Consider the following 8,476-nt stretch of genomic DNA (forward strand, 5'->3'; position numbering starts at 1 on the left):
CCTGCTTAATTCTCTTGTTCTCTTTCATGCAAAAAACAGGAGCAACAGTTTTAAACCATCCATTGGCTATTAATGAGCAAATCATAGAGACAGAGAGGGAGATCACACAAATCTGTCAAAGCCTCAGAGCTTGTGACAGTTTAATACCCCATCTTAAAAGATAAGACTACAGTCCCAAATCCATTTAACCTTTGCAAACTTCTTTGCGAAGGATTTTTGAAAGTTTCAAGATTGAAAATAAATAGATTTGACCTTAAAATACTGGTGAGCCTGTTGAAAAGACTGGGATTAGTGTTCTGAGCTCTGATTTTGAGTAGTTATTAGTTTAGGCCCCAACTGTGCCATGAAGAGAAATTTGGAGTGTAGCCTTGTTCTATGTGGTAAAACCTTCACATTCACATTTAGTTGCTTTAAACGTACACAAAGTTCACTTAGTTTTCGTAATGCAAAATCTGCTTCAATTCACTCACAACAGCTGCTGCTGTACGCTGCCACTTTGAGAACAATTTTCATGAAACCAATCAAAACATCAATAATGTACCATGTGATCATTATCACGTCAAATATCTTCATACTAACTGATTACAGTTAACATGTGTAAACAAATATAAAACATAAATGAATATAAAAAAGTTGCTTATTTGCAGTTAGCCGAATTAGCTAGTTAGCTAAAGTTAACTAAAAAGTTTAAACTGTTATTCTGCGTTTACATGTTGGCTTTGGAAAACACTGTTCTGTACCTCATAGTGGTACGCAACCAGTGACTGCATGTTGTCGTGTAAATCTGCCAAGTTGTTAGTTGTTAGCCTTACTGGTGGTTTCTTGCTTAAGTGAGGGACAATGAAGGTAGTTACTGCCCAGATGGCAATAATCAAATCCATGTTGAACCATTGTTAAAGCATCCACGTTAATTTAATTGAAACAGCAATGTAATCTAATGTTTTAATCAATTTTGCACCCTGAGTTAATAATGAATCAGCATTGAAAGTTCATTGATAGCTTAAATCCTATCAAACATGACATTGAAATTTCACAGTAGCGAGTCTGATGAAAAATCAGTAATGCATCAAAGTCACCTCACTGTCTGGCTGGTTGTATTCTACAAGCATTTTGATCACATGCTAAGTTTTCTAAGGGTGTTTTTGTTAAGGTTTAGCTTTAATGCACATGAGCACCTAACATTCAACCACATGTTCAGTGTCTGTGATTCTGGAAAAAAATCAGCATGTGGTTTATTCCACTGCTGCCCCCAACAGCAAAATTTGGGAAAATTAAACTCTTGAATGAATGTTCCCCTGACTGCTAGATGGCAGATTTTCCGTTGCTGCTCCACTGAATAATATGGAATGTCGGGTTTGCCATTGTCCGTTTACTGTCATAATGTTAAGGTGACATTACAGCTGCTTGACTCTTGAGATAAAAATTATGCAAATGTAGGATAAATAACTAAAGTAACAGTCAGATGTGTTGAATGTCAGTTTTCTTTTATAAATATTGATTTGTATAATTGTAAAGTTATTGGCATGTATAGGTATGAAGGGGGTGACCAAGCTTCACATACAAGGTGGAGAGCCAATCATGCTGAATCAGCAGGCTGAATGGCTGATAAGATTCAACTGTGCCTCATTTCTTGTCAACCTACTTATAGCCATCTCTTTTCTCAGTAGGTGGCAGAGCCCAGAGAGAAGAAGAAAAGTGGAGTTCTCGCCAGTGGAGAGAAAAGAAAAGACGCTGCTAGTGTGCTCTTTAGTTTTACATGTTGGCTGAAAAGCAGCATGATCTTGTGTTGTGTTCATGTTTCCACACCTGTTCCTGGTGTCCTCACTCCTCCCAGCCTCTCAAAGGTCTTCACAGACGTTTCATGCAATTTACAACCTGCAACGAGTTATGTGATAGTTTCACTACGTAAATCCAGCCTTAAAAGCGGATCAATGGTTAGTTACAGTGATGATCAACTCCTCCACTCTGATGTTTCCTAGATAATTATCACAAATATAGGTAATAAATTGACATTACAAGTTTTGGCTCCTTCTTCAATCGAGAGCTCTGCTCTGCATCTGTCATTTGTGAACACATCATTATTTGTAGAGGGAAAGAGAGCTGATTCTAGGAGAATTCAGAAGAGAACTAGTTTCTGAGAATGAATGCTGACCAGCTATACATCACCTACACACCAAAGCAGCACGTCCTCTAATCAGAGCTGGGAGAAGTAGACAGGTCTCCATCAGGCTGGAGTACTGCTGAGAGCACCTCCTCTCATGGGGCGCCAAACAGAAACACGCAATGAAACAACTTGCTGCTTGGGATTCTCCTGCATGATCTTCGAGGTGTGAAACATCTCCTTTCCTACGTGCCTTATTGGTCAACCCAAATAGCCTGGATTCTTGTTAAAATGTGTCATTTCATGTTGGGTGCAATTTGTCAATAATCTTCACATACTGTTTAAGTTTATGGCAGGCGTGACTTACATAAAGGCATGAAGGAGAGAGCCACGTGCTATAAATACCTGTCAGAAGTAAGAATCACTCAGATATGCCACTAATTTGACACCATTATAATGAGAATTGGGTGTTAGAACTTCTTGTGTGTGCATTCCTCCACTGTGACTGCTTCAGTAACCGTCACTCTCACAAGGCAGCCATGTGTGAATGTAAACTGCCAACATCTGGCTAGGCCTCATTCTGGACCACGTGTTTTGGCTGTTCTTTCGCATGCCGTTGAAAGCTGAAGTTGGTCTCTGTTTATGTTTACGGAGGGAACGCGAGTCTCTTCCCTTAATTACGTAGCAATAGCAGAACCTCAATGAGCCGTAAAGCCTCCATTGTTTGAGGAGTGGTTGCCCTGTCAGAGACTTTGGCAAACCTTTTCCGCTTTGATTTAACACGAAGAGATCAAGCACCCAAAACCAACAGTGAGACCAAGGCGATGGGCAAATGGAAAAGAGAGAGAGAGAGAGACACATTGACACATTGCAACATGGAAAAAGCAGGGCAAGTGTTCTTGCCTCCCATACTACTTGATTGCGCTATGAGACAGAGTTGATTGACTTGGACATTAGAGGGAGGGTAAATCTTCCAGCCATAAAAACCAAGTTATTTTTCTATTTATTTATTTGGAAACATTAAAACACTTAACACATCTCTGGATCTGCAGTTCATTACATGAATCTGTGAACCACTCATCACTGGCTAAATATCTCTCTTGGAAAAGATTACATTAGAAACTAAATTTGCTAATGTGTTTATTATCCTAAAATCAATTAATTTCAATTTAATTGTCTACATGGTATGCACACATTTCTCCACATGAAATTATTTTTTTATTCAAATATTAAATAAAGTTGAATGCCATGCTCAAGTGTATATCTGAACCATATTAAAACACTAATACACTAAATGTAGTTACGTTATAACTGAAGGTTGGGGGAGGAACATGCCTGAAACCCCTCCTTTTTCCAATCTAATTGCCCTATAAATTCACATCCTCACCTTCTGCTCCCGTGACGAAGGGTTTGCAATCCCCACAGCCCCCCATCTCCTCCCAGTTCCTTGGTCGTACATCAGTCCTACTACAGCTATGAAGGGGTGTCTGACCTTATAGCTACAGACAGAAGCTGCCCAGGACTCCAGTCCAAGTTCTCAGAGTGCTCCCCCCTCCCCCAGTCAAGTCTTCCCTCATACTAACAACATGTTGAAGGCATGATCTGAACTCCCAAACATACATACAAACAGGATGTCCAAGACAAATCTTAGTTATTTTTCTGTGATATTATCATTAGGCCATTAGATTTGGCTTGTATTTGGAGAATCAGAAATAGTTGTTCTGGGGTTTGTCTAATCAAGCAGGTCTAACTTAGGCAGGCTTTCTGACTAAGTTTCAGCTTCACAAAACTTAACACAGACACACAAACACAACACCTGTTTATACGTCAGGCTAAGATACTAAGGCTGTGATCAATCCACGTTTTGATAGCCAGTCTGTGACAACTCAACTGTGTGCATGTGAAAGTCTAAAAACATGAGAAGGAGCCACCAAACAAAAGAAACAGAAATCAAAATACCCAATTATGTCAAGAGTAAAGCATTTTTAACAATAAAAAGGCAACATTATTGCCACTGCCAACAGGAATAGATCAAACTAAGTTTAAAGTTAGGTGGATAAGCAATGTTGTGTGGTGAGACAGGGGAGGGGATTTTTGGTATGAACAAAGGACAAAAAATTTGACACTTATCTTGAGAGAGTGACTCACTGATGCTGTTGTGAAGAATTTGAATTTTTACACACAAACTAATATGCTCATTATAAAGACTAGGGTCAGCTTTAAAAGACTAAAACTTACAGTAAGTATATAAAACAAATCCAACCATCTTTTTAATTCTATTATAAGATCACAACATATTTTAAAATACAGCAGACAGCTCACCACTGGAAGTGACCTAGACAATTCAGAGCTGCTCAAAGCTTAGCTGACTTGGTTTTTAAACACATGAGAAATGAAGGCATCTGTATTACAGCAGCTTTTTTGGAGCCATTAAGCTGAACATATCTGGCATACCTAATAAATTAAGTGATGGTTTAGAATAAGAGTTTGTTGAATTTTACCCAGAATTTATGTCCGTCCCTTCAAAGTGCAGTGAAGTTCCATTACAGTCACCTCAAGTAGAGCTCCTGAAATATGTACCCTTCTTTTTTGTCTAATCAGTAAGTCCAGTGTTAATCTTGATCCACCTAAAGGGAGGATATTTAACTTAGCTTCCGCTGCTTGTTATCTTTGGCTGTAAAAGACATTGAGCTGCAAAGATTTCACAGATCTAAACAGAACTCACTGTTCTGGGTCATGCTATTTTTGGATCCTAATGAAACAGACAATGTCCAGTGCCCTAACACTGACTTACCGGCACATCAAATCTGTATATTGGATGAATTGTGGACTGCTGTGATAGTATAACCGCAACCCTTTTGTAGCCTTAACTCTGTGTCTTGTGCTGGAATTAAGTAATTTCAAATGAATTTCCCATATTAAGCACCAAAAGTCAATATAAACATTAGCTAATAGTGGCCAATGATTCACTTATGCATGACTCTCATCAGCCAACATTTGTTGTACCTTCAGTTTGTTTAACTTCAGTTTGTTTTCTTATTTCCAGAGATTTGTGTGGGTTTTCCGTTAGTTGTTTAGATGTATCTACACAACTGACTACATGGTGACAGCACCTTGCATCACTGGCAGAGGCTGCATCACGTCAACATGGCCTACACAGCTGGATTAGACGTCTAAGGAGATTTGGGTAAGTTTGGTGCATGTTGGGCACTGAAACAAGGAAAAGTAATCAAAGTGTGTGATGGCATATAAACGTGGATTAATCTTTCATTGCATCAGACCTTTTGCTGAACCCATATTTTTAGAGAAAAAAAAAGTTCAAAGCCTTGCTATGACAGCAGTAGATTCATGCATGTGTGCGGAGAAGCTTCATTTTGGCTTTGCTAGAAACAAGCAGCTGCTCAAAAACAGCCAAAACTCTGACCATGTAGTGCTGTTTTATATGTCTTTTAGTTACTGTCTTCCCTTCAGTGTGGAGCATGTACTAAATCATGTAAAGGCTGCAGTACAACATTTAAATATCATAACCACTTGTTTGCCCAAGCTTAATACCAGACCATTTATTTTACCATTGGGGTTTGGTCAAAACCATTCCCAGTTTTGAGCAACAGGATAAAAGCTGGCCATTGTTTTTGTTCTAAACTGTTATTTCTATCTATGTTTGTCTTCCTCAGATGCATGGCATGCATAGTTAAGGTTATGAAACATTATCCAACATTATTAAACACATTTAGAGTGCTAAGATGTGGATAACACTACATAAATGACAGGATATTTGAAATATGTTGCAGTAAGCACTACTCTGAAATGGTAGTCATTCTTGTTCTTTTACTGGAAAAAAAAGTATATTAAGATATGTTGACAAAGTATATATATATCCTGAATGTATCTTATTGAGGTTTTCTGTTATGGAAGGAGATGGTAATACTTTACTGGGCCGCATTCATAAGGCTACACAACACCTACATAGGCCTGCCACCCAAGGACACTACCAAGTACATTTAGTCAGTCCTGGGACTTGAACCCATGACATCCTTCCACTGATTTTCATAACACTGAAGTAGCCCTTTTGAAAACTGATGCTTGCTGGAATAAGGCTTTATAAATTTTCATGAAGCTGATGTCAGTTGTCATAAGTCTTATGTAGCCTTATGAATGTTTCCCTTTAGTAGAATGTTACAGAGAATGTAATTGAGTTTTAGAGAAGTAATACACTCAGGAAATACACAAAATACCTTAAAATGACCAGAAGTTGCTTCAGCCAAACCCAAACACTGACTAGGAGGGGAAAACATAATGCAAATGTCATTATTTGAGTAGTTCTCTTACAGAACGTCATGGGAATTGAATATGTTCAAGACAATTGAAACCTGAAACTTTATTTGGCTTAAATGCAGTAATTCGGTACTTGGCTTGAGACCGGTCCAACAAGACTTAAGTCTTTACCTGAAACAAAAGTTCTTATCTGAGACCAATTTGTGATTTGGCTCCACCCCTTGAATAGCCTCCTTTAACACCGCATATTATCTTGCAAATAGACTGAGAATAATGTGTCTCTGCCTATTGCAGAGGTCTGTGAGCACTGTTTCCAGTCGGAATTTTGGTATACTAGTTTATTACAGGCATATGGTGGGATGTAACAGGGATTTGAATGGAGAGAGTTAGGGATTAAGGAAACACAGTTGATGCGTTAATTACAGGATGGCGTGCAGGTGCACTGGGCCCTTTTCAACTTCTCGGCTGGTTTGGGGATGACCTCATTCCTCTCTGTTCCGGCACAACGTGTCTTTTTCCCTCTGTCGTGAGTAGCCAGGCTCCGCACACATCGTCTCCAGCATACGTAAATATTTCAGATGTGCTGTTCAGAGGGCAGAGCCACGGTCCTGTCAGAGCTCTGAGTGCTCTAACGCTTTTTACAGTGCATTCAGTGAGGAAAGCAGGACATCTGTGGATATGGGGATTTACTTTTTAAAGACTGAGGAAATGTTCCATGATCCACTGTATCCTACATTTTGGAATAGTTACACATTGTTTTTCTTTTTAGTACCGAGGGTACAATTAAGAGTGGGTTGCAGGACATAAACACCTATGAAAATTAAACATAATAAAAGGTGTTGTTTTAAGTCCACATCCATGAAAATGTTGCAATCTGTAGTAGTTCTCTATTAGTACATGCAGAACTTGTCCTGGACACAAGGTTCCCATTTTGACAGCTCTTGCCTGTGCTGTATTTGTTGTGCCATAAATGTGGGTTAATGGATTAGTTCATTTAATTTGTAGTGTAATAATTAATAGCAGCCTTTATACTTTGGTTAAAAATAAAAAATAAAGGTTAACTCATGGATCCATGAAATTCACTTTGTGTCATGTTTTTGGAAGTTTTCAAAACATTTTCAATGAGTGCTAACTGGACACATCAGTGACTGTATCTGGGCATTCAGCTTCATTGCACAATTACATCACTACGCAACAATTCGTCTCTGCTAAGTTGGGCCTGGACATATTGAAGGCGTGATAAACACCCACACCACCACTACACCAGTGCCAGTGACTGAAGGAAATACTAATAGTAAAGAATATCAGGTGTCACATTTTCACACACGGTTGTTTTTTTCTGTCAAGGGGACTGGGGCTGTTTTTCGCACTCGAATGAACTGGAAAATCAGATAAAGTGGATGCAGTGACGATGGAACATGGATTTTCAAGAAGATAAATGTACACAGTGGCCAAAACATGCTTGCAGTATGTCAGTGAGATGTGAAAAGATGAACGTCAACCTGATAACTTCCTCGAAAGTGTCACATCGACACATTCCATGCATTTTGTTGAAAGAAGGCCTCTACTGGAAATGACCCAGAGTTTCATTACGAGACAGCTGCTGATGATAAGCAAACACTTCTCCTTGTCTTGTTTCTGGCATACTAAATCAGAGGGAACTGGTGACCTGCTGACCTCAGCAGCTGAAGTCCCTCTGGGGCTCTCATCTACAGCTCTCGCATGAGGAGAGAGGGACCCGAGTTTGTACAGTGGATCAGATGTTTCAGAGATGGAGTGTTCATTGTTCTAGACTGCTCTCCCCTAGAATGCCCCCCATTCACACTCTTCAAGAGTACTCTGCCCTATTCACATTGTTCCAGAATGCCCCTTCATTCACATTGTTCTAGAATATTCCCCATCCACACTCTTCTAGACTGCCCTCAACCCATACACACCCTCAACATTCACACTGTTCTAGACTGCTCTCACCTATTCACATTGTCCTAGAATGCCCCTGTTCATGCTCTTCTAAAATACTCTCCCCTATTCACATTGTTCTACAATGTCCCTTCATTTCACACTGTTCTGCAATATTACCCCCACACTCTTCTAGACCGC

Source organism: Pygocentrus nattereri, chromosome 6, assembly GCF_015220715.1.
Source record: "Pygocentrus nattereri isolate fPygNat1 chromosome 6, fPygNat1.pri, whole genome shotgun sequence".
NCBI classification, from domain to species: Eukaryota; Metazoa; Chordata; class Actinopteri; order Characiformes; family Serrasalmidae; genus Pygocentrus; species Pygocentrus nattereri.